Raw genomic sequence first — 27,030 nt, forward strand, 5'->3', positions numbered from 1 at the left:
TCTAATTATAAAAAAACGTGACAGGGCGTATCAGATCTTTCTCCTTTTTTATAGTTGAATATTTTGTTCCTAAGGCATGACATATTTACAGTTCAATCTCAACGAATCGAAAAAAAAATCAACCTTTGTATAAAACCAGATATCCCGAATTAAGTACGCGTACAAATAATACATACTGCCATAATGGCTACACTTAGAGTTGACAAGCAAAAAGAAAACACACTTTAACAGAAATGATTGTTCTGTGTGAATACATTACTATTCCAAATGTAGATAAAAGGACCGAGGGAAACGAGCTTTTTATTGAGCCGTGTTGAAAAACAAAGTCATCTATTGTCCATTATTCCTGGCTACAACTGCAGCATTGACGTATGATAGTGTTTCGTCAAGTGTCATTAAGCAGGCTTCGTGGATATCTACGTAAAAACAATTTGTTAGTACTAATAACATCGTAATACAGAAAAGAACAAAAAGCCATAAAAATCGAAATAGTTTATATAACTTACCTTGAAGATGATGAACATCATCATTAATGTTGGGGGAGAACAAGAATGTGCTCTCCCTCATAGTCTCCATGCACTTATCCCTCCGGTTTACCTGTATGTACATAACTGCAATTTTCTCGAACAAATTTTCAGTGCTCTGCAAGTGGTACAAGTGACGACCAGCATGCTCTTGACTTAGGCGTATAAACAGTATCTCCCGTCTGGAATGATAAAGATATGTTGATGGTAGGCAACTATCAAATATTAATAATCATATAAAACCTCAAGTACTGATTGGAATTTACCGAAAATTCATGATGCCTATCTCAACAAAATGGACCCGCCGTCTATATACTGAATCCCACCAATGTTGTATCCTACCAGCATAGACAAGAATACCAAGAACATCTGGAAAAAATTAAGTCTGGGTGAGACAAAATGTTAAATCGATAAATATGCAAAAACAAACTAAAAGATGTTGCATCGGTAATGGTTTTGTCCCGTAGCAAGGATATGGCACCAAGTTGTGGGGAAAATGGTGGACAGATTGTCGATGCAATACTGTGCACCGATGTCCTAACCATGGTTATAGCATTTAGTTCAATGACAAACTCCATGCATAGATACCAGAAGTGACCATCTAGCATTTCTGTGGGGTTTATCCCGACGTTACTGAAGTCATATGTTAGCCCAGTCTGCAGAATGTCATTGAATCGATAAGCTTGGTTGCTGAAGGCAATTGCTTCAATCTTTGTTCCCTAGAAATATTTAAAAATTCAGATAATTCGACTTTAGAACACATGTGTATATACATTAAAAAAGGTTGCTATATTTAGTGATAACTTATCTCATACTTCCTGGTCCAGAAGTATGCAACGAAAGTATGGGTTTCCCATTGCATGCACCCTGATATGGGACTTCCACATCACCTTAGCTTGAATTATCCAACATCTTTGATAGATATGTTCCATCTGTACACTTTGAAAATTCAGGTACCTACATAAAATAATACAAAATGATGGGATAAACAAACGGTGCTGTCAGATAAGCATGCATGAAGATCTGTACACTTGCCTGTTCATTGGAGGGATGGTAGGCAGAGGCATGATGGGATCCGGTGGATTCGCCATCACCCTCCTCGAGGGCCTCGAGCTGTACGGTATCACCATGGTCAGGGAGCTAATGGATGAAGTGTTAAAGAAAGATAGAGAGGCGCACGGGCACGGGTAGTGCCATTTATATATATAGTCCAAGGGGCCCACAGGCAGGAAAATCAAAAACCTCTACTATCGAAACTATTATAAATAGTAAGTCATGAGAGTTCTTTGGCAACAAAAAATTTATTGCTAAAACTTATTGAATCAATTAATTATTTATAGATATTTCAGATTCTTAATCTGATCGAAATCATGTCAATTATCTCACCAGTATCATTGTTTCCTTTTCGCCTGTGAATCCCATATATTCAGATTTTTAGTTAGGAACGCAATAATTGGATATATCAAAATAATTAAGGTGATAGTGCGTTAAGGTAAGTGTAGTCATGCAATTAATATATTACCATTAATTACCAACATGTAATCAATTTCAAAAATCGATTATTTACTCAGCTTTTATTATACTATATGTTTTTTAAAAAAATCCCAACATATTTGATTTTATAACATGTGATGAGACGTCGTTGTGTTACTTTGCAACGACTATTTTACGGGCATTTTAAAATAATAACAAAAAATTAAATCAAAGTTATTAGCAATAGTAATAATTTGTTCAGTCGGTCTTTGATGGCTTGATTCGTTGGTCGCGGTTGCATGCACAATTGAGTATGCGCGTGAAAAGCTAACTTCGATCTTTTTTTAATTAGCGTCTCTTTTTTAATTTGATTCTATATGCACAGTGTAGTAACAGCCGCACTTTCAAAACCAGCATGCTTAATTGAGAAGCGTGTGCGTTTTGTGACGTAAGTTAGTTAATATAGCACAAACGCAGTAAATGACATTTGTAATAAAAAGAATATTTCGATGGAAGTACGGATACCAGCATTTGTACCGCGTATTCATATAAGAAAAAGAAAAAAATAGCGTGTTCGGCGACAAATCTCAAAGGGAAGATCAAAAATAGAGAGTAAGAAAGCAAGCATGAAACAATAGCTGTTCTTTATTCATACTTTCATAGTTTGACTCCAAATCGATTACAATGCAAAATGCTCTTAAGGAGCGTTGAATCATAAAACATAAAAGCTGTAAAGAATATTGTATAACTCCTCATGATTGCTCCTTTCAAGGCATTTCCGTCTTCTTCTCGCATGTTTGCATGTGCTTCACAACCATATGTTCCAACTGATTGATCTTTTGTATGAGAGTTTGCATCAGCTTGTTGCTCTCCTTGGTTGCCTGCAGAATTTGATCGTTGCTAGTACCCCAACCGTCCCCCAAACCTTCTTTCATATTGTCTTTCGTAACGGGATATGTACTACTAATAGGCAGGTCAATAGGCTCGACGTGATTATGCATCCTAAGCCTTTTTGGCTTTGGTGTGTTACCCTTACCAAAGGGACGAATCGGCGTAGCGCCGTCATGATCTTCCAGTTCACCGAAATCTTCACTTTCTTCTTCCTGCCAACGAAGCATGTGAATTGAACTGTTGGATGACGCCATGTGAGAGGAGGATGGAGAGGTCTGGTAAGGTCGCTGGAACGGTTGATCTATATATAAGCGTTTCTAGGAAGCTCTGAATACGAAATCGGTAAACAAATCGACCGATTTGGTCACAATCAAATATTAATTAATGGGATCAATTTTGTGATTCGGTGAGTAGAACCTACTATATTATTACAAGACAAAAAAGATAACCTACTATATTATTACCGAATAAAATAGTTAACATTACTCTCAAGTGGATATATATTCTTCATGGGCAGTTCGTCTGCCAAGGAACCACTCAAGTGGATATATATTCTTCTGAACTCTTGAACTATTTTTTTTATCAGACCAGTTGCTAAATATATATATATATATATATATTTACTTGCCCGCTTGATTGTTAGTCTGTTCCTCTGCGTGTGAGGAACGTAACAATGTCCTGCATGTTCAAATCAATTATATTGTCATTCCCCAATTTTCTTACTGTTCTTTTGGCCTTGGACAAGGTCAATCGGATGTGTGTGTTGACACAGATCTTTGATGTGGAAGTTAATATATCAGTCCTATCTGACCTCTCTATACTGTTTTGTTATATATACGTTGGGGATAGATGAGATAGTAGAAGTTAACTATGCTGGTTATTGTCATGTGTGGTCCATTACTCTGACCTTTTTGATTATCTAAAGAAAAGGGGTTTATTTACTTTGCTGATTTCATTCGAGCTCTGAATATATTTCATTCGACATTTCATTTTGTTGATAATAACATTTTTCTTCTTTCTGAACATTTCTATGTGCTGCCGCGCCGTCGATTTCCACGAAGTGGCCACCCCGAGCCGATTCCCCAATGTGTCAATGACAACGTCCACTGCGTGATCCTGTGGGACATGACCAATCCATTGCCTTATCAACACATCGAGGTAACAAATCCCCTCCTAATACAGGTGTTTTGGTCGGCTGCTGGCTCTACCACATAGCCTTCCGTCCACAATGAGCAGGAGTTAATATTAGAATATGACCATCTCTTTCTTAACGATGTGTGCCTTGTATTTCCATTTTGCTTTCTAAAAATATCGATTCAGGGAACAAAAGGAAAGCATGATAATTATTATTTTTTACTTTACATTACATATCTCCAAGGTCCTATTTTTTGCTTTGTACGGGTAGTCATTATGCTTGGGCTCATGACCATGGTTAATCTATAGCATGGTTTAGGGTGACCTATTTAACATAATAGTGCTATATGTTTGCATTTCTTGAACTGTCAGTAGGAACCTATATACCGCAAAATATTTGTATGTCCCCTATGGAAGGTTTTAGACAGTCAATTGATTTTGTCCCATCCGACTATCATGCAGTCTGACTTCAGATGACTATGTTTTTCAGGGTGAATTGAGTTCAGAGCTTTGAGCACCCGATTGCGATTTTGTAGCTGCAGTGGTGCTATTCTTTATCATTTGGTATGTCATTACTTCCTACCTACTTGAATTTCTGTATTCCCAATTCACGGGATTTTTACTTTTTGACATTTCCCTAAATGATTATACACAACTCTGATAATGCGTGCCACCCAGTTTTCGTTCTCTATAAGAACTGAGAAGTACATATGCACTTTTACGACATATAGGTTCATATAGATGTGTTTGGACGACATATAGGGAGAACGATAGGATCAGATGCATGTGACATAGAAAAAAATATACCGACATGTACATATTGTTCTTTCATAGTACATGCCATGTATACAATGTTCACATGAAAACAGAGCTACAAAAATATAGTAGTAGATGAACCACAGTGATAGCTCATGTACCATCGGAAGCAACAGAGCTACAAAAATATATTAGTAGATGTCCTCTGGTTTGATATTTTGAAGGCACGAACAGAAAGAAGCGCACCTGATAAGCTATAAAATGGACATTTCGTGGCAGAATAATAGGTGGTTATAAATTGTGGTACTGTCCAGGTTCCAACAATTTATTAAAACTCTTATTTATCTGCAAGATACACGCAATAGGAAAAGCAACTGACAGAATATGGCACAATGAAAGGAAAATAATACTACTGGAAATATTTGTGAGATCATGAAGATGTCAACACGCATCCATCCGTTTACTTGTGCCAAACCTGCAACTAAGTAGTTAGAAACACATCATGTCTGTTTAGATATGTATTGAAAAGCCAGGATTATAAAATTCAAATAAGGGGCAAATAAGAGACTATACAGGACAAAAATAAATAACATTGACTGAGCCTGCTTTGGGGCCGCATCATAAATATTTCTCTAATGTAGAACAGTCCAGTGAATTTTACAACAACGGAGTGACCCAGGCAGTGTGCAATACTTATGTAGGAAAACAAAGCCTAGTTTAGATGGAGTAGATGATTGATTACAAAACAACAAAAGAATAATATACATGCAATCCGGCAAAAGGAGAAATAATGTCACATACAGGAAAAATTGGCAACTTGCAAAGTCACAAATCCGAGGCAATATTATTAATATTTGACTTGTTGAATAAACATAATCAGTTGCTAACATCGAAAGATAAATATTTGTACAAGAACGCGGAAGAGCACCAAATTGTCTGTAGCAAAAGAGTAAATCCTTTATCTTATTCAAAACCCGCCAGCTTCTTAAGAGCGGACTTCAGCCTGTAAGGACTTCCTTATAGACGATGTTCTTCATCGAGGTTTGTAAGGACAAGGCAGGTCTTTTTCGCTTCTTAGGTTTACCACTTTGCTTCTTGGCATTCTCCTTCTCCTTCTCCTTCTCAATGAGGATCTTTATGTTTCTCTTTGCGGTGGCTCGAGACAGTGCGACATAGAGTTGACCATGAGAGAACACAGGATTAGGTAGGTACACGCCAACAATCAGAATCGTCTGGCCTTGAGCCTTGTTAATCGTCATAGCAAAGCTAAGCCTTACAGGAAATTGCTTCCTCTTGAACTTGAATGGAAACATGTCGTTGTCAGACGGGCATAGGGGTATTCGAGGAAGGAATACCCTCCTACCTGCGTGTTGTCCGATCACGATTTCTGCGTCGATGGCGTTCCTCTCGAAACCTCGCACCACAAGCCTCGTCCCGTTACACAGACCATTAGCCGGATCAATGTTCCTCAGAAGTATGACGGGGCAGTTGAGCTTCAGTTTGAGTGCATGCGGAGGCAGACCGTTGGGAGTCAATCCATTTAGGAACTCGGGAGCGTGGTAGCCATACGGTTCGTCTTCTGCACTGTCAAAGCTATGGTAGATTACTTCTTCTCCCCGAAAACGCTCTACCATGCGTATGTTTATCTTGTCGACGTTGTCGTTCGTGGTGGAGAGGATTGCGCGTGAAGTCATGTAATTCGGATCGGACATGTTGTCATCTAGTCTGGGAAACACATGGTCAATCAGCTTCTCCAGGTCATCACCCTCGCCTGTAGACGGCACACAAATATCTTCAGGGAGTCGTATGTTTCCTTGATCGTCAACTTCCTCAGTGCCATTGCCTACCCTTAGCAAGTAATCCGCAAACCAGGTGTCATTATGAGCCCTCATGTTGGTGACGAGCCTTAGCTGGCGCATACCCTTCCAGAGGTGTGAACTTCGAAGGGTTGCATCGATTATCTGACCCCGGGACCCCCTCCTGACGACCCGAAGCACCTGCCTGAAGTCCCCGCCAAACACAACAGTTTTTCCTCCAAAGAGTCGGTCCCGTCTTCCCATGATGTCGCGCATGCTGTTGTCAAGTGCCTCGACCGCCTGTCGCTTAGTCACGGTGGCCTCGTCCCATAGTATCAATGAGGCCATCCTCAGTAGCTTGGCGGTACCACTCTGTTTCGTGAAGGTACATGAGGCGCCATCGTCGCAGCTCAATGGGATCTTGAACCTCGAGTGGGCAGTCCTGCCTCCAGGCATGATAGAAGCGGCGACGCCTGACGTCGCGGTAGCGATAGCGATGTTTCCCTCGCTTCGAACCTTGGCGAGCAGCGCCCTGTACAGGAAGGTCTTCCCTGTACCTCCCGGTCCATCAACAAAGAACACACCCCCATCAGCGCGTTCAACAGAAGCTAGTATCTCGTCGTATGCAACCCTCTGCTCCAAGTTTAGCGACGAAGCCAATTTAGTGTCGTTGATGTCAAAATCGACGTTGGATTCCTCGATCACTTCTCTGGCCTCTCCCTCGGTTGGGTCGAATGCATCGTTAATGCATGGAAGAGAGAAATCAGCTATGTCTTTGCCCATGGACTGCAACATACCCCTAATGTCAAGCAACACCATCTGTTCCACCTCAATCGGGCACGTGTGTGATCGCCGATAGTCATCAGACATAGGCTCGAGGTGCCTATCCCATAAACCACGCACGTCGCCTGGCTCACAGTGCACCAAAATTGTTGCGAAGAGCCTCCTGAGCGAACATGGCATCGCCCACTGCTCTGCCTCGGTAAGACAGTCGTCGAGCGTGTTATCTGCCTCGATGAGTCCCAACCTTTCGGCAGCCTCTCTAAAGCTCCCGCATAGCCTACCGTCCACGGTGAGCAGGTCCTCATAGGATGTCTTGCCAGCAACATGGTTTAGCAGCACACGCAGATAGTATCGCTCCCCCTCGGCAGGATTGGCAGACACAATTCGACCTATCTGATAACGCTCCACCCGCTCTTTCCAATACTTCTTACCCTTCTGCCATGTAAACCTTCCAGGAAAATCCTTGTACAATATATTCCTAGCCCACGGGTGGTTTTGGTTAGCTTTGAAATACTCTGTCAACATGGATTTGGAAGCTTTCTCAGAGGCGACTACGTCGGTCAAGTCAGCTTGCTCATTGAATGCCACCCTGTGCATATTCGGGAGATGAAGAGGCAACTGTAGGACAGACGGGTCATTGGCACACAAGGGGAAGCCAAATATCCTCCACATCGCCTCTGGAGGAGTAACCCACCTCGCGTCTACGTATCGTTTGATCTCATCAATGTTACCATCAGCATCAGGCTGGTCGATGCTGAAAGAAGCCCTATCATGGCCCTTGTATATGTACTTGTAAAGGTATTTGACGACCTTTATGCTGGAGCAAACCTCAACGTTTATGTGGCAATTGAACATCTGCAGCAGGTAAGGGTTATTCGGCACAACCCATCTGTTGTCCAACATTTTACCCCGGACCTTAGCCTGCCGACCATTATCTCGACGACGATAAACAGGGTATGAGTCCTTGCCCTGTGCCGTGTTTTCATTGAATGACCGCGGGTATCTGCACTTGCACTCGTTCTGTTGCATGCAAACATTTTTGGGCTTGAGAGCACCGCATGGTCCATGCATCATATGTTTCACCACCAAGGCGTGGAGTTCAGGATACTTTTGCTTGTCTGGGAGCTCGGCAGAAATGAGTCGGTCGTACTGCTCTGGAACGACAAGCTTATAGGCAGAATCCATGATCAACAAAAAGTGTGCGTGGGGGAGGCCCCTCTTTTGGAACTCGACTACGTATACATGTGCAACAACAACACCCAGGATATTCTTCTTGAACAACATCTCTTTCATAGCCTCTAGCTTGCCATGGAACACACGAGCCACAAGATCAGGTCAGTCTTGCGCTGTCTGACCAGGAAACAACTCATTCGTTATCTCTTCCCAGTTAGGGTTGCAGGTCATGGTCAAGAAGATGTCAGGCTTCCCGTAAGTATGGACAATTGCCATGGCATCCATATGCCTCCGCTTCATGTCGCGGTCGCCACCTGGGTACGTTCCAGGTAGCACTATCCTTACTCCAACAGCGCTTGCCCGGGTCTCCCCGGATGTAATTGCATCAACAACTCCTTTATACAGGTCGGCACGGATCTTTGTTTGGTTCTTCCTGTACCATTTCAACCTACAACTCTCAATCTTGATGTACATGTCCACCCCCCATTGCTGGAGCAATCGTGCTCCACAGAGTATGGGATTGAATATCCCAGGTCGTGTCTGGAGCATGTAACAGTAGTAGTCTCTCACCGAGACGCATAACCTGCTATTCCCCTCTGCACATGGATGAGTAACACAGACATTAGGATTCATATGAGAAGTATACAATTCATCTAAACGACAGAATATGCATAAGGCTTACCTGCATCCTCATCATCATCATCATCACCTCTACCTCTTGGTTGTTGCACAACCGGCCAAGGGACATCACGTTTAGGAAGTTTCGGGTGCCAACCGAGCTCCCCCCTTGGGTAGAAGAGTGGGTAAGAGAGAGGGTCATACGAGCCAGCCGTCACATGTATACTGTGCCTCTGGTTGTCATTCCCGCAAAGTGTAATCCTACGATCGAACCTCTTTGCTAGGTCAGTGCCCTCCACCCAAATTGCAGCGACCTCCGATGACAGAGGTCTATTATACTTCCGTTGGTCTAGTCTCTGGTCAGTGTTGAGGTCTATCCTGTAATCGTCGAGGTTGTCCCTGTGCGCACCCAAACTCCTAAACTGCTGGGAGTACAGGTTTTCCCTGAGTATGTCCACTAACTTTTTGACGACATCCTGGTCTAATTGCTCGGTGGCAGCCTTGCGATGGGTTAGGCCTGGATCGTCGTCGTAGAAGTACAACTGTAGATGATCTGGACGTGATGTTGGCCCGAAGGAATGAACGTTGTGGTAGATGGTGTCGTGCGCCCGGAACGTGTACACCCCAGACTTCATGTTTGTGTAGCTTTCATCAAGGCTGACGCCGAGGGTTGTGAAGGAGAAGTGGCCGTTGAAGAATCGTATGTTATCCCGAAAATGCCTTGAGTCCGAATCCATGCTAGACCAAAGCCTCATTAGCTCTGGGACGGGCTCCGATTGCTTCAGCTGGATCTGCACACTGCGACAGCAGAATCCCGGGGCCTCAGACACAAACTTCTTGGCCTTGCAGTGATCACAATTTGTAGCGTGCTTCAGGATGTGTGTGTGGCCTGGGAGGTTTGAGTAGACATAGTCCAATGGATCATGGTCGACATAGGTATTGTGTCTTGAGTCTTCCAATTCGTCGTGCTCCATGTCATCAGGATCTGAGCCTGCAAACAATTTTTATAATTAGTGTGATATTTCAAACGGGTGCATGTTGCTCAAGTGGGTGTACATACCTTCACCAGCAAACAGGTAATACTCGTCGTCAAAGAGGCTATCAGGGTTGACATTATCAATCATGAGATGACTAAGGTAAGCGTCCATGTCGTCTGCTCAGGTGCGAAACCAATAAATGAGGGTTCAGTCTCAAGGGACGCAAGGAGAGTAAGGATGGGAGTTTTACCTTCACTTCTGATCGTGTACTCCGGCGTGCTAGATCAGGTCGAGGCACCATGTGCTTCCACTACGGTAGGTTGTCCAGTTGAGCTCATTTTCGGAATGGAGATGGACCTGACGGTTGGGGTCATCACCCTACCTGCAAACTTTTCATTACGTCGATCGCGTAGAACATTCCTTTCACCATCCGCTACGTGCGTACATTTTTTTTGCTTCACAATTTTCTGTTGACGCTTCTTTGCCACCACACCACCCTTGCAAGCTCGCTCTCTCCTCCCAGGCGCTGCTCTGGACTCATGACTCTGCCCGTCCACTCCATTATCCGCTATTGTACCTTCGATCAGGTCGCCATCTACAGCACCATCACCGAAGGTTCTGCTTAGGTATGCACCTACAACACTATACATCATTATTTATATCTCATGAATTATTACATGATGAAAGATGATGGTTGATAGGATATGTACCATCGGTTTCGGTGTTGCGAATGTATGTGGGGGCCGCATTGACCGTAGGAGCATGATCTATTTGTTCACTGTCGAATTGTTGCGTGAGGGCTGAAAGTGTGAGAGTCGGACAATGTGTGTGAGGGTTGGACAATGTGCTACTTAGATCTGGACATGGCATTGCGATCGATTCAGCACATGGCATGTATTTCTTTGCAGCATACTTTGCCTTTCTCTTTGCACTTGACTCCCCCCTTTCATCCTCAGTCATGGTTATAGGGTGTTGCACGCGCCATTCTTGCAACTTCTGATTTTTTTCTTGAAGATCGATTGTTCCGTCCCCCACTTTTTTCCGATAACTTGCTCGCCTCCGCGCGTTTCTCTGCTCAGTTTGCTCGTCTGTTAAGTCACCCTTGTGTTCCTTATCAGGCTGTTTTTCATCTAGTTGCTTGCTGGCTGCCTCCTCTTTTTTCTTTCGATAAGCAGCTCTCCTCCGAGCCTTTATTTGCTCTTTTTTCTCATCAAGGTCCACCGAGAATGGTTGACACCCATTAGTGATATCACCGAGAGGTAGCAGGGGAACATTTTGCATATCTGCACGTAGGGTTTAGGGTCTTCATTGTTCAAGAATATTTCATGTACTACACAAACGCTTACTTTATATATATGCACGGTCAGGTTGAACAATGATGTATAGCAAAATGATCAGGAATTGTATGTTAACACAGTGGTCAACTATTGGTCAATTATTTTTATTCTCTATTCTTGGTCAATTATTCGTGGGGTTGGGGTGAGGAAACATATGTCGCCTACATTATTCACTAAGAAAGTATACATACGGTCATCATATTGCTGAAACATAAACATCCTTACCTGATATCGAAAGGGCAGTCAGATTTTCATCTTTTTGCTTGCTGGCTGCCTCCTCTTTTTTCTTTCGATAAGCAGCTCTTCTCCGAGACTTTATTTGCTCTTTTTTATCGTCAAGGTCCACCGTGGTTGTTTGACACACATTAGTGATATCACCGAGAGGTAACCCACCCACATTCAGCATATCTGCATGTGAAATGATATTAAAATTATATTCTGGAATGGAGGGAGTATATATAATATCATCGCAGTGCCTTCCCATAAAGCATTCTTACCTGATATCGTAAGGGCAGACAGATTTTCCTCTTGTTGCTTGACGGTAGCCCCCTCTTTTTTCTTTCTATAAGCAGCTCGCCTCCGAGCTTTTATCAACTCTCTTTTTTCGTCAAGGTCCACAGAGGATGGTTGATCTGCATTAGTGATATCACTGTGAGGATGGCGTGGAACATTATGCGGCCTCTCTTGCCAACTGTCACGTTGCATGCTAGCTAGTTATTTTGTCAGATAACTGAGAGCTGGCAACGAATCTACATTATATAGGAATGAGATTGAAGGGTTGTCTGCATCATGTTAACATAACAATATATTGAACCGAAAACAAGGCAAAGTTGTAGGCACATGGTCTTAACCTTTCTACAACATAATACTTACCCGAAATCAGATGGGAAGGTTGATGAACATATGTCCTTTCACAATCGGCCTGTTCAAGTATCGTCCTGGCCGAGTGAGTAATATGGACTCCTACAAGTCACACGCTTGATCTATTAGAATCGGTTCTGCCCAAGTCTGTTAGGTTTGATTTATCACATAAAAAGCATAAAATCAATCTCAGTATATATAATATCATCGCAGAAACAAGGCAAAGTTGTAGGATGGTCTTAACCTTTATACAACATAATACGTACCCGAAATCAGATGGGAAGGTTGATGAACATATGTCATTTCACAATCGGCCTGTTCAAGTATCGTCATGTCCGAGTGAGTAATATGGACTCCTACAAGTAACACGCTTGATCTATTAGAATCGGTTCTGCCCAAGTCTGTTAGGTTTGATTTATCACATAATAAAAAGCATAAAAGCAATCTCAGTATATATGCACAGCCTTAGTACCTGGACTACTTGGGTAATTCTTGTGAACATCGTCGGCTCCAGGTATAACTCCTTGTATAGAGTCGTCACCATTTGGCCCCTCCATCGGGCCTGCAACATCTCCTGTGATGCTGTTTGACATGCATACCCAAATATGTAGCTCAACATATACAAGGAGGTTGATATATACCTGGAGTATCATATGTGCTATCACCATCGGTCTCAAGTATCATCCGTTCGGAGGGAGTAATATGGACTCCTAGAAGTAAAGATGTTGATACATTAGAATCGGGTGTGCCCAAGTCTGTTAGGTATGATTTTTCAACTAAAAAGGATAAAAATAAACCTTATACCTGGACTACGTGGGTAAATTTTGTCAACATCATCGGCTACGGGTATAATCACTTCGTTAGAGTCGTCAACACTTGTCCCCTCCATCGGGCCTGCAACACATATATAGTTGAACATATATATGTTTGACTTGTGTAGCACAATTTATATGTGAACATATACCTGCAGGTACATGTGATGAAGTTGTCTGTTCCGCTGGCTTGCTGTGTGGAGTCCCCATATGTAACTACTAAAAAAAGACATGTCCAACAGATTCAGTCCATAAGGGCAAGATGTTACAGATTTATGAGTCTTGCTATATATATGAAAATAGAAAGACATGTCGAACAGACTTTGCTACTTTGCATTTTTTCTGAACTGACTCTGCTGGATACATGTTAAGAATCCAAGATGCTAAGATGTCATGTTCATCTTCCTGCAGGCAGATGAAGGCCGTCGAAGATCACAAGCGCAGCTTGCTATTGTACAGGTTTAGAATCTAGAAAGGTAACATATTTGGTGGGCGTGAGGTTTCATTATGTCCCTCCAAACCTGTCAGACTTTGCTACTTTGCATTTTTTGTGAACTGACTCTGCTGGATACAAGTTAAGAATCCAAGATGCTAAGATGTCATGTTCATCTTCCTGCAGGCTGATGAAGGCCGTCGAAGATCACAAGCGCAGCTTGCTATTGTACAGGTTTAGAATCTAGAAAGGTAACATATTTTCATGCGAACTTACCTATTCTTTGCTGTTCACAATAATTCTTTATCTTCCCATTGCTGTGTTAATTGATTCATATGCGGTTGTGCTATTCTGACAAGTTTGGAGGGACATAATTCTACTTTGCTGATTGTTTCCGAGAATTGTTTCATTACTAATCCGAGAATTGTTTCATTACTAATGCGCTGTCGCGGGCATGTGATCCAGGTTGTTAATTCCAAATCAATTTGGAATCCAGTCAAAACTACTCTCAAGGACTGCTCTGAACCTCAAATATCGCCGCCAAAGAATTTGTGATATGTTGATTGATGCAACTATGTTGTACTGTTTCAGTGACTGTTAAAAGTAGACATAACAGAAGTCTGGCATTTTAGGTCACGGAAGTCTGGCATCCTTTGTACACGATCCTTTGTACACTAATATGAGGCGTTTTAGGTCACGGAAGTCTGGTATGGTTGCATCTATTTTGAACACGATCTGTACACGTAGACATAACAAAGAAAGAAAACCTGTGTGTTTATACATGGGGTTGAAACCGTACAGCGTCGCCGATCGCACGTTCCGCGGCGCCCCGCGATCTAGAATCTGCCAGCGGTGGCGGCCCTGTCGAGTCGTTCGGCGGGCGGCGCCCCGCGATCTAGAATCTGCCAGCGGCGGCGGCCCTGTCGAGTCGTTCGGCGGCGGCGGCGCTGTGGAGTCGTTCCGCGGCGGCGGCGCTGTGGAGTGCGCGGCGATCCAGAAACGTGGCGGTGGCGCTGTGGAGTGCGCAGATCGCACGACGGCTGCGCAGATCTGATCGGCCGCGGGGTATGGGGATGGGCGTCAGGGCGATCCTGATCGGCTGGGTGGGGTTCGGTGGGTGGGCGTGGGGGTGGGGGTAATTTGATGAAAAAAACCGGTTGAAAAAAAACCAGTCGAAAAAAAACCAGACGAAAGTGGGGGGACTATTCAACCAACTCGTCCATTAGGAGTAGAGATATCTTTTGGCATGAATATGTGTATCACTACGATCGAGATTCAACGAACCATTCATTTTAGGTGCAAGACCATTGAAGGTATTATTTAAATAAACAGAGTAACCATTATTCTCCTTAAATGAATAACCGTATTGTGATAAACATAATCTAATCATGTTTATGCTCAACACCAAATACCAAATAACAATTATTTAGGTTTAACACCAATCTCGATGGTAGAGGGAGCATGCGATGCTTGATCACATCAACCTTGGAAACACTTCCAACACACATCGTCATCTCATCTTTAGCTAGTCTCCGTTTATTCCGCAGCTTTTATTTCGAGTTACTAACACTTAGCAACCGAACCGGTATCTAATACCCTGGTGCTGCTAGGAGTACTAGTAAAGTACACATTCATTTAATGTATATCCAATATACTTCTGTCGACCTTGCCTGCCTTCTTATCTACCAAGTATCTAGGGTAGTTCTGCTTCAGTGACCATTCCCCTCATTACAGGAGCACTTAGTCTCGGGTTTGGGTTTAACCTTGGGATTCTTTGCTAGAGCAGCAAATGATTTGCTGTTTCATGAAGTATCCCTTCTTGCCCTTGCCCTTCTAGAAACTAGTGGTTTTACTAACCATCAACAATTGATGCTCCTTCTTGATTTCTACTTTCGCGGTGTCAAACATCGCGAGTTGCTCAAGGATCATCATGTCTATCCCTGATATGTTATAGTTCATCACGAAGCTCTAATAGCTTGGTGGCAGTGACTATGGAGAACCATCACTATCTCATCTGGAAGATTAACTCCCACTCGATTCAAGCGATTGCAGTACTCAGACAATCTGAGCACATGCTCAACGATTGAGCTTTTATCCCTTAGTTTGTAGGCTTAAGAAACTTGTCAGAGGTCTCATACCTCTTGACGTGGGCACTAGTCTGAAATCCCAATTTCAGTCTTCGGAACATCTCATATGTTCTGCGACGTTTCAAAAAAAACGTCTTTGGTGCCACAATTCTAAACCATTAGCATTTACGCACTGAACTATCACGTAGTCACCAAAACATGTATGTCAGATGTTTCGCAACATCTACAGACGACGCTGAGGTTCAGCGCACCGAGCGGTGCATTAAGGACATAAGCCTTCTGTGCAGCAATGAGGACAATCCTCAGTTTATGGACCTAGTCCGCATAATTGCCACTATCAACTTTCAACTAATTTTTCCCTAGGAACGTATCTTAAACAGTAGAACTTAAGCGTAAGCTATGACATAATTTGCAAAGACCTTTTGACTATGTTCATGATAATTGAGTTCATCTGATTATTTTATGAACTCCCACTCAGATAGACATCCCTCTAGTCATCTAAGTGATACATGATCTGAGTCAAACTAGGCCGTGTCCGATCATCACGTGAGACGGACTAGTCATCATCGGTGAACATCTCCATGTTGATCGTATCTTCTATACGACTCATGCTCGACCTTTCGGTCCTCCGTGTTCCGAGGCCATGTCTGTACATGCTAGGCTCGTCAAGTCAACCTAAGTGTATTGCGTGTGTTCCGAGGCCATGTCTGTACATGCTAGGCTCGTCAACAGCCGTTGTATGCGAACGTTAGAATCTATCACACCCGATCATCACGTGGTGCTTCAAAACAACGAACCTTCGCAACGGTGCACAGTTAGGGAGAACACTTTCTTGAAATTATTATAAGGGATCATCTTACTTACTACCGTCGTTCTAAGCAAATAAGATGCAAAACATGATAAACATCACATGCAATCAAATAGTGACATGATATGGCCAATATCAATCTGCTCCTTTGATCTCCATCTTCGGGGCGTCATGATCATCTTCGTCACCGGCATGACACCATGATCTCCATCATCATGATCTCCATCATTGTGTCTTCATGAAGTTGTCACGCCAATGATTACTTCTACTTCTATGGCTAACGCATTTAGCAATAAAGTAAAGTAATTTACATGGCGTTCTTCAATGACACGTAGGTCATACAAAAAAATAAAGACAACCCCTATGGCTCCTGCCGGTTGTCATACTCATCGACATGCAAGTCGTGATTCCTATTACAAGAATATGATCAATCTCATACATCACATATATCATTCATCACATCTTCTGGCCATATCACATCACATAGCACATGCTGCAAAAACAAGTTAGACGTCCTCTAATTGTTGTTGCAAGTTTTTACGTGGCTTGTATAGGTTTCTAGCAAGAACGTTTCTTACCTACGTAAAACCACAACGTGATATGCCAATTTCTATTTACCCTTCATAAGGACCCTTTTCATCGAATCCGTTCCGACTAAAGTGGGAGAGACAGACACCCGCTAGCCACCTTATGCAACTAGTGCATGTCCGTCGGTGGAACCTGTCTCACGTAAGCGTACGTGTAAGGTCGGTCCGGGCCGCTTCATCCCACAATACTGCCGAAACAAGATAAGACTAGTAGCGGCAAGAAGGATTGGCAACATCTATGCCCACAACTGCTTTGTGTTCTACTCGTGCATAGTACCTACGCATAGGCCTGGCTCATGATGCCACTGTCGGGGATCGTAGCAGAATTTAAAAATTTTCCTACGCATCACCAAGATCCATCTATGGAGTATACTAGCAACGAGGGGAGAGGAGTGCATCTACATACCCTTGTAGATCGCGAGCGGAAGCGTTCCAATGAACGGGGTTGATGGAGTCGTACTCGCCGTGATCCAAATCACCGATGACCGAGTGCCGAACGGACGGCACCTCCGCGTTCAACACACGTACGGAGCAGCGACGTCTCCTCCTTCTTGATCCAGCAAGGGGGAAGGAGAGGTTGATGGAGATCCAGCAGCACGACAGCGTGGTGGTGGAAGTAGCGGGGTCTCGGCAGGGCTTCGCCAAGCTTCTGCGAGAGGGAGAGGTGTTGCAAGGGGAGAGGGAGGCGCCAGGGGCTGTCATGTTGCTTCCCTCCCTCCCCCCACTATATATAGGCCCCCTAGGGGGGCGCCGGCCCTGGGAGATCAGATCTCCAAGGGGGGGCGGTGGCCAAGGGGGAAGGGGGGTGGCTTCCCCCCCAAGCCAAGTGGGGCGCCCCCCACCCCTAGGGTTTCCAACCCTAGGCGCAGGGGGAGGCCCAAGGGGGGGCGCCCCAGCCCACTAAGGGCTGGTTCCCTTCCCACTTCAGCCCATGGGGCCCTCCGGGATAGGTGGGCCCACCCGGTGGACCCCCGGGACCCTTCCGGTGGTCCCGGTACAATATCGATAACCCCCGAAACTTTCCCGGTGGCCGAAACTGGACTTCCCATATATAATTCTTCACCTCCGGACCATTCTGGAACTCCTCGTGATGTTCAGGATCTCATCCGGGACTCCGAACAACTTTCGGGTTTCCGCATACTAATATCTCTACAACCCTAGCGTCACCGAACCTTAAGTGTGTAGACCCTACGGGTTCGGGAGACATGCGGACATGACCGAGACGCCTCTCCGGTCAATAACCAACATCGGGATCTGGATACCCATGTTGGCTCCCACATGTTCCACGATGATCTCATCGGATGAACCACGATGTCGAGGATTCAATCAATCCCGTATACAATTCCCTTTGTCAATCGGTACTTTACCTGCCCGAGATTCGATCGTCGGTATCCCAATACCTTGTTCAATCTCGTTACCGGCAAGTCACTTTACTCGTACCGTAATGCATGATCCTGTGGCTAACTCCTTAGTCACATTGAGCTCATTATGATGATGCATTACCGAGTGGGCCCAGAGATACCTCTCCGTCATACGGAGTGACAAATCCCAGTCTCGATCCGTGTCAACCCAACAGACACTTTCAGAGATACCCATAGTGTACCTTTATAGTCACCCAGTTACGTTGTGACGTTTGGCACACCCAAAGCACTCCTACGGTATCCGGGAGTTACACGATCTCATGGTCTAAGGAAAAGATACTTGACATTGGAAAAGCTCTAGCAAACGAACTACACGATCTTTTATGCTATGCTTAGGATTGGGTCTTGTCCATCACATCATTCTCATAATGATGTGATCCCGTTATCCACGACATCCAATGTCCATGGTCAGGAAACCGTAACCATCTATTGATCAACGAGCTAGTCAACTAGAGGCTTACTAGGGACATGGTGTTGTCTATGTATCCACACATGTATCTGAGTTTCCTATCAATACAATTCTAGCATGGATAATTAACGATTATCATGAACAAGGAAATATAATAATAACCAATTTATTATTGCCTCTAGGGCATATTTCCAACAGCTTCCCCTCCATCGTCTCCCTCGCCGTTCACATCGTCTCACGGGGCGGCTGTCTGCCGCCGAGGAATAGGAGGGGGTGCGCCCCCCCAGCCCAATAGTCGGGCAGGTTGTGAATTGTCAGGAGGAGCTTAGGGTTGTCAGTATTTGCAGGTTGTGAATTGTGTTTTGTGTTGTGTATTTTGAGAGTACTTTCAGATATGAATGTCTTTTGAATTTCAGATTTGCAGTATTGAGTATATGAAGTATTTTATGAATTCTAGAGATCTATTTTTAGCACTTAAAAAAATGTAGTTTCATAGGAGTATAAAAGTGCAGACAATGTGATTCTTAGAGAAGAAACGACAAGTTTCAGTTTCAGATAAGAAACTGCAAGTTCAGTTTCAGATAAGAAACTGCAACTTTTAGAGGCATAGCATTTATATTAACACAGCCTTTTCAAACAGGGTTAACATCGTGTTGGAAGTTTTATTCATGGTCGAAAATGGAACTACCAGCCAGTTAACATCATGCTGATCAACATTCATGCATAGCACATCTTCATTTGATGCACAGTCAAAATGCCCACACAATGTCGAGTGTGCGAAACACAGAGAAAACGAGGGACGAAGCTTTGGCAAGTGTTGGACGTGGTTTTGGGCTGCCCCGTCTAGGCTTTCATTTTTAACATGTGCAGCCCACGACCTCGGATGGGAGGTCCATAGGCCTGTTTGTATTTTCTTAGGGCCGTCATGTATCGACCGGCCTATGGACCTCCCATCCGAGGTTTTATTTTTGGCAGCCCAATTTATGTATTTTTTGAAGAAAACGCAGAGGTCTGTTCTATTTTTCTATATAAGAATAGGAACGCCAGGTCCAACTTATGTTCCCTTCTAACTATATTATATATATTTAAATTATTTTATATGTTATTATATATTATCTTTATTGCCATCATATATTTAACAGATACTTACATATGTAAGAAAACAATATCCCACATCTTATTAACTTATAAAAATAATTTCTTAACAAATAAAATCCTGGATTGTTTTGGCACGAAAATCCTAGTGATTGTGTACAAAAGCTTCGTAAGATTTAAGGACGAATGTAATAATATCACTTATTATTTAAATATATTTATAACAAAATGCTCAGCCCTTTTTATTTTTTGATAACACTGCTGGCCCAACCCAACATTATAATTAGAATCAGCCCAGCAAAATCGTGTATTTCGAGAAAGTGCAAATGGCCTGTAATTTTTTAGGAAATAAAATAAATGGGCCGCATGGACGCTACATTATTTGTTCACCCAGCCCAGCTAATGGCTGTAATTCAAAAAAAAGATCAAATTGACTATAAATTCTACCGTGCAAAAAAAGGACTGTAAATTCTGAAAAAATGGGTTGAATACGTGCCACATTTTTGGAGGCTGAAATGTGGGCCAATAGGTCGAAGCCAACGCAAGTCGTTGTCAATTTAGTCAACAAATGATTCTGACATGTTAGCCATTGGATTTACATCCAACGACCGGCATCCATCTTCAATCTCTCGTCTTCTTCCTCCAGCGCCGCCGGGACCACCTCCCGCCTCCTGCTACTAGCAGCTCTGCTTAGCACGCTTCGCTATGAAGCGCTACTCCACCGTTGGCCAAGCCATCCCTCCACCCCTCCACACCTCCTGTTCTTCTCCACCGACTGCCGAACCACAGCGCACTAGAACCAGTTAACCCTTGTACACCTCTCCGTCTGCGACTCTACTCCCGCGTCTTCCCATCTCCGGCTCGTTGCTGTCCGGGGCCTCGCCGTCGTCCACCACCTTGGATGCGCTCGGCGCGGCGTGGTCAACATGGTCAACGAACGACACCATCGGAAGTAGACTGTGCGTGGAGAGGCTGACAGCTGGGTCCACGGCCGCACACAAGGAAATGCCTCCTTATTACGCGCAAAATAATGATTCCTCCACCTGACATCTGGGACCCACCGGAAGGGCCTCTGTATTTCGCAAAAATAACGTGCCCCCCGCTGACATGTCGGACCCACCAGCTATCTTCGCACGCAAGGAAATGCCTCCTTATTACGCACAAAAAAACGAATACTCCCCCTGCCAGCTGGAACCCAGCATAGTGGGACGCTGACTTGTGGGCCTACCAAGTTGACGGGGACGGAGGGCTTTGTCACTTAGTCAATATGAACGATTCTAGCTCCTGTTACCGTACGATGTTCATCCAACGGCCGTAGTGCTTCTTCAACCTCTGGTCTTCTTGCTCCAGCTGCCTAAACCAGTGCCGGTCGTGTCGCGTGCTCCTGCCTCCCGTGGCCGGCTATGATGCCGTGGAGGCCTCACTGCCCCCTACTACTCCCACCGCTGGCCATGTCATCCCTCTACTCACCCACACCCCCTGTTATTCTGCGGCGACAACAGCCTCACACCGCAGCCGAACCAGTGAACCCTCGTACTCCTCTTCGCGTGGGCATCCACTGCTGCGTCTTCCCCGGCTCCGAGTCGTCCCTTTCCTAGTCCTTGCCGTCGTCCACCGCCGTGGTGCTCCCGGCGCGGCGTGGTCAACGTGGTCAAGGAACGACTTCCATCAGACGTGGACTGTACGTGGAGAGGCTGACAGCTGGGTCCACGGCCGCAACAAGGAAGTGCCTCCTTATTACGTGCAAAATAATGATTCCTCCACCTGACAGCGGGGAACCACCGGACGGGCCATCGTATTTCGCAAAATAAAGTTTCCCCCTGACTGCTGGGACCCACCAGCTACATCTTCGCACGCAAGGAAGTGCGTCCGGGCAAAAAAATGATTCGCACCCCTGACTGCTGGGACCCACCAGCTACATCTTCGCACGCAAGGAAGTGCCTGACAGTCGGGACCCACCTGGTCGAAGCGTACGTAGCGTTGTCATTCTGGTCGCGAACGTGTACATACATATATACTGATGGATGTAGAGGCGCGCACGTGTCGTAGTAGAGGCGCGCACGTAGCATGTACACGTACGTACAGCGGCCAGCGTGCAAGAAAGAAAATACGGCCACGTATGTGTACATACGGGCGGGGTCTCGAACGCCTACTCGCGCATACGTACGGTCAGGGCTCGTGTACATGGTTGGGTCGGAACGGAGAAACAGCGTCGTCGTCGTGTTCATGGGGAGGCAACGGAATGCGTCGTGTTCATGGGGAGGCAACGCAATGCGTCGTGTTCATGGGGAGGCAACGGAATGCGTCATGTTCATTGGGAGGCAACGGAACGCGTAGGAGCCAACCGGCTGGGTCGGAACGGAATGCGTGGTCGTGTTCATCGGGAGGGCTTGGACGGAACAGGCGATGGAAACGAGGCCTGGCGTACCGCAAAAAGGAGGAAACGGACCTCCTACGTTCGGAACGGGGTCCTGTTGATCGGGAGGGGTGTGGCGTACCGCAAAACGAAGGAAACGGACCTCCTCGGTCGAAACGGGGGTCCTGTTGATCGGGAGGGTGTGGCGTACCGCAAAACGGACGAAACGGACCTCTTACGGTCGAAGCGGGGGTCCTGTTGATCGGGAGGGGTGTGGTATACCGCAAAACGGACGAAACGGACCTCCTACGGTCGAAACGGGGGTCCTGTTGATCGGGAGGGGTGTGGCGTACCGCAAAACGGATGAAACGGACCTCATACGGTCGAAACGGGGGTTCTGTTCATCGGGAGGGGTGTGGCCGCAAAACGGGACTCCACGGGATACTGTTCATCTCCACCGTCGGCCTCCTCCAGCCTCCATGGGCTCCTGTTCATCCAGCCTCCACCGCGCGCTACTCCACCGGCTACTGTTCAACCACCCCTCCACGGGCACCCCTCCATCGTCTACTGTTCATCCAGCCCTACACACCACGGGGTCCTGTTCAACCACCCCTCCACGGGCACCCCTCCACCGTCTACTATTCATCCAGCCCTCCACACCACGGGGTCCTGTTCATCCAGAGGCAACGCCACCGCTCACTGTTCATCCACCCCCCCCCCCCCCCCGCAATGCTCACTGTTCATCCAATCGATCGGCTTCAGTTAGCAGCAGTAGCGAAGGAATCGCTCGATCAGGTTCAGTTAACAGCCATCGATCAATCGCTCGGGTTCAGTAACGCGTAGCCTGCAGTGCAATCGCTCGGGTTCAGTTAGAGCCCAACGCCTCGCTCGGGTTCAGTTAGAGCCAACGCCTCGCACACACGCGCGTACGTGTACGAAAGAAACGCGCATCGCTCGGCCCCCGACCTCCCACCGTAACCGGGAACTCCCCGAAATTTTCCTCCCCCTCGCTTCTACCACGGTTTTTCCATCATGGACGGCCCAAAGAATGTCATGCAGCTGCGTCTCCGGCCCGCCCAGGACGAAAAGCCCATTTTCTGTCATGATTTTTTGTCATAAAAGTAGGAGCCCACCACATCTATGATGATGCCGGGTTTTGTCACAATTATCGTCATAGAAGTCTCATATGTATGACAGAAAAAATTTCGTTCGGCCCAAAATGTCACGGATGTGTCTTTTTTTTGTAGTGGTGGGAGCGGAGTCGTCCTTGTCATTAGCATCAGCGTTGGTGACGGAGCCATTGTCTTCAGTGTTGAAGATGGACATGGCAACGTAGGCTGTAGCTAGAGCCAGACTTGCAACGCCAGGGTCGGACTCCTCCTCAGACTCCACCTCCGCCTCCTCAGAAGTAGACTCCTCCTCTGAATCCATTTCCTTCCCAAAAAAAGCATGAGCCTTGCCAGATGAGCTCTTCTTGTGTGATGAAGATTTGGACGAAGACTTGAAAGAAGACTTTGAGGATTTCTTATTCTTCTTGTCATCAGAATCATATTCCTTGCTCTTCTTCTTCTTGTTGTTCTCATTGTCCCACTGTGGGCACTCAGAGATGTAGTGTCCAGGTTTCTTGCACTTGTGAGATGTTCTCTTCCTGTGGTCATGAGTGGAAGCTTCATCATTTCTTGAGCTGGATCGTGAAGACTTTCTGAAGCCTTTCTCCCTAATGAACTTCTGGAACTTCTTCACAAGCATAGCAAGCTCCTTTCCAATGTCTTCAGGATCACCAGAACTGCAGTCAGATTCATCTTCAGATGAGGAAACAGTCTTTGCCTTCAAAGCGCGAGTTCGGCCATAGTTGGGACCATAGATATCTCTTTTCTCAGATAGCTGAAACTCATGTGTGTTGAGCCTCTCAAGTATGTTAGACGGATCAAGTGTCTTGAAGTCAGGGCGTTCTTGAATCATCAGGGCAAGGGTGTCCAACGAGTTGTCAAGAGATCTCAGGAGTGTCTTGACGATTTCATGCTTGGTGATCTCATTGGCGCCGAGAGCACGAAGCTCATTTGTGATGTCAGTGAGGCGATCAAACGTGAGCTGGACATTCTCATTGTCGTTTCTCTTGAAGCGGTTGAAGAGGTTGCGAAGAACACTGATCCTTTGATCTCTCTGGGTTGAGACGCCTTCGTTGACCTTGGAGAGCCAGTCCCAGACTAGCTTCGATGTTTCCAGAGCACTCACACGGCCATACTGTCCTTTGGTCAGATGACCACAGATGATGTTCTTGGCAGTAGAATCCAGTTGAACGAACTTCTTGGCATCAGCAGCGGTGACACCTTCACCGGTCTTGGGAACGCCGTTCTTGACGACATACCAAAGGTCGACATCAATGGCTTCAACATGCATGCGTATCTTATTCTTCCAGTAGGGATATTCAGTGCCATCGAAGACAGGGCATGCAGCGGAGACTTTGATTATCCCTGTAGTCGACATAGCTAAAACTCCAGGTGGTTAAACCGAATCACACAGAACAAGGGAGTACCTTGCTCTGATACCAATTCAAAGTGCTAGTTATCGACTAGAGGGGGGTGAATAGGCGATTTTTATGAAAGTCTTCAAAGCATGGAAGTTTCAAAGACAAACAACAAAAATGAACCTATTAACATGCAGCGGAAGGTAGACTACACAAGGCAAGCCATAGTCAAGTATTCAATGAAGTGAAAGCACGAAGACTAATTGCAGCTAGGTAGTAGTGATCAGGATGGAAGATGGTATGAAGCCAAACACCAATAGAAGTCACACAGTGAAGTCAAACAGGTAACGCAAACAGGCAATGACTTCACGAAGACAAACTGTAAGTAAAGAGAGGGAGAAGATAGAACCAGTCGCTTGGTGGGGACAATGATTTGTTAGACCAGTTCCAGTTGCTGTGACAACTGTATGTCTGGTTAGGGAGGCTGAGATTCAACTCAGAAGACCGCGTCTTCACCTTATTCCCCTTGAGCTAAGGACACCCAGTCCTCGCCCAATCACTCTGGTAAGTCTTCAAGGTAGACTTCCAAACCTTCACAGACTTTGTTCACCGATGATCCACAATGACTCTTGGATGCTCAGAACGCGACGCCTAACCGGCTGGAGGATTCACAGTCCTCAAGTGTAACAAGTCTTCAGGTCACGCGGACAGAAAGACTTCAGTGATGCCTAACACTCTTTGGCTCTGGGTGTTTTGGGCTTTGTCCTCGCAAGGATTTCTCTCCCTCAAAAGCTTCGGAGGTGGGTTTCTCTCAAACGACAAAAGCCCTGCACTAACTCTGAGCAGCCACCAATTTATGGTGTAGGGGGTGGGCTATTTATAGGCACTAGGCAACCCGACCTGATTTGTCCGAAATGACCCTGGGTCACTAAGGAACTGACACGTGTTCCAACGGTCAGATTTCAAACACACGCGGCAGCTTGACTTGGGCTACAAGTAAAGCTGACTCATCCGCCTCTGGCTAAGATTTGCTCTCATTGTCTTCGCTTGAAGACATAGGATTTGGTTGAGCATCACTTCAGTCACTCTGACTTTGTTCACTTGGACCCCACTTAACAGTACAGTGGTTCCTATGACTCAACAAAGAAGAAAATGAAACTACGAAACAACTATGTCTTCGCGCTCCAAAGTCTTCATGCGATGTCTTCTCATGTCATAGTCTTCAATGTGAATATCTTCACATACCACCATTGTCTTCAATGTCTTCACACATTTTTAGGGGTCATCTCCGGTAGGTAAACCGAATCAATGAGGGACTACTACCTGTGTTATCCTGCAATTCTCACAAACACATTAGTCCCTCAACCAGGTTTGTCGTCAATACTCCAAAACCAACTAGGGGTGGCACTAGATGCACTTCCATAACCCCTCTTCTCTTTATAGATCCATGTCTATGTGTTTTTTTAGGACATGAGCCAATGAATCAAGAATTAGGAAATGGTGTTACTGTAGTGTGAAATGCATGCTTGGTGTGGTGCTAAGTGTTATACACAAGGATGGCCAAATGTTTGTTGATGCATCTGCTTGGACTCCATATAACACAGTATGGTAACGGAAGGGGCATGCTTTTCCCAACAAAATGGACATAGTGTGAAACAACCTACCAAAACATTTACCAAAAAGGATATCTCAGCAAAAAAAAACCCTAGATGGGAGAGCTAAGAAATTCTTATCCAACTCCAAGCAACTATGAAAGGGTATTCCTCCAGCAAAAAAAAAAAAAAAAGCCACGAAGGGTATTCAACGCATCACTGCAGACTGCGCAAACCGCAATCCTAACTGAAGAGCATAAAGAACATTTTACTTGTTTCTTACTCCCTCCATTTCTATATATAAGACCTTTTAGAGATTTCAATACGGGCTACATATGAATATTTCCAAAAAAAAAGACTACATATGAATATATATAGATACATTTTAAAGTGCAGATTCACTCATTTTGCTCCATATGTAGTCTGTATTGGAATATCTAAAGATACATTTTTAGGAATGAAGAGAGTAGATCTGAAGAAAGTAGTGAACACCAAAACGTCAGGGATAAGGGTCATGGACGTGCATGGCTTTGGCCTGAGCGAACGGAGGTCGCATGTGACGGTTGTGGTCGTGCATGTTGTAGCATATGTGCACGAGCCTACGGGCGAGGAGGCGAAGGGGCGATGGCTGCCTCCACGG

General features: G+C 45.2%; 1 long non-coding RNA gene across 1 annotated transcript; it reads left to right on the plus strand.

Annotated features, from left to right (window-relative positions):
- Nucleotides 1–3,911: 3,911 nt before the first annotated feature.
- On the plus strand, nucleotides 3,912–13,612 carry LOC123494741 (uncharacterized). The gene is made up of 3 exons (XR_006666445.2): nucleotides 3,912–4,046; nucleotides 4,513–4,586; nucleotides 13,547–13,612. It is a non-coding gene; the product is annotated as an uncharacterized lncRNA (long non-coding RNA).
- Nucleotides 13,613–27,030: the final 13,418 nt, after the last annotated feature.

Source organism: Aegilops tauschii, chromosome 7 (genome assembly GCF_002575655.3).
Source record: "Aegilops tauschii subsp. strangulata cultivar AL8/78 chromosome 7, Aet v6.0, whole genome shotgun sequence".
In the NCBI taxonomy this organism is placed as follows: domain Eukaryota; kingdom Viridiplantae; phylum Streptophyta; class Magnoliopsida; order Poales; family Poaceae; genus Aegilops; species Aegilops tauschii.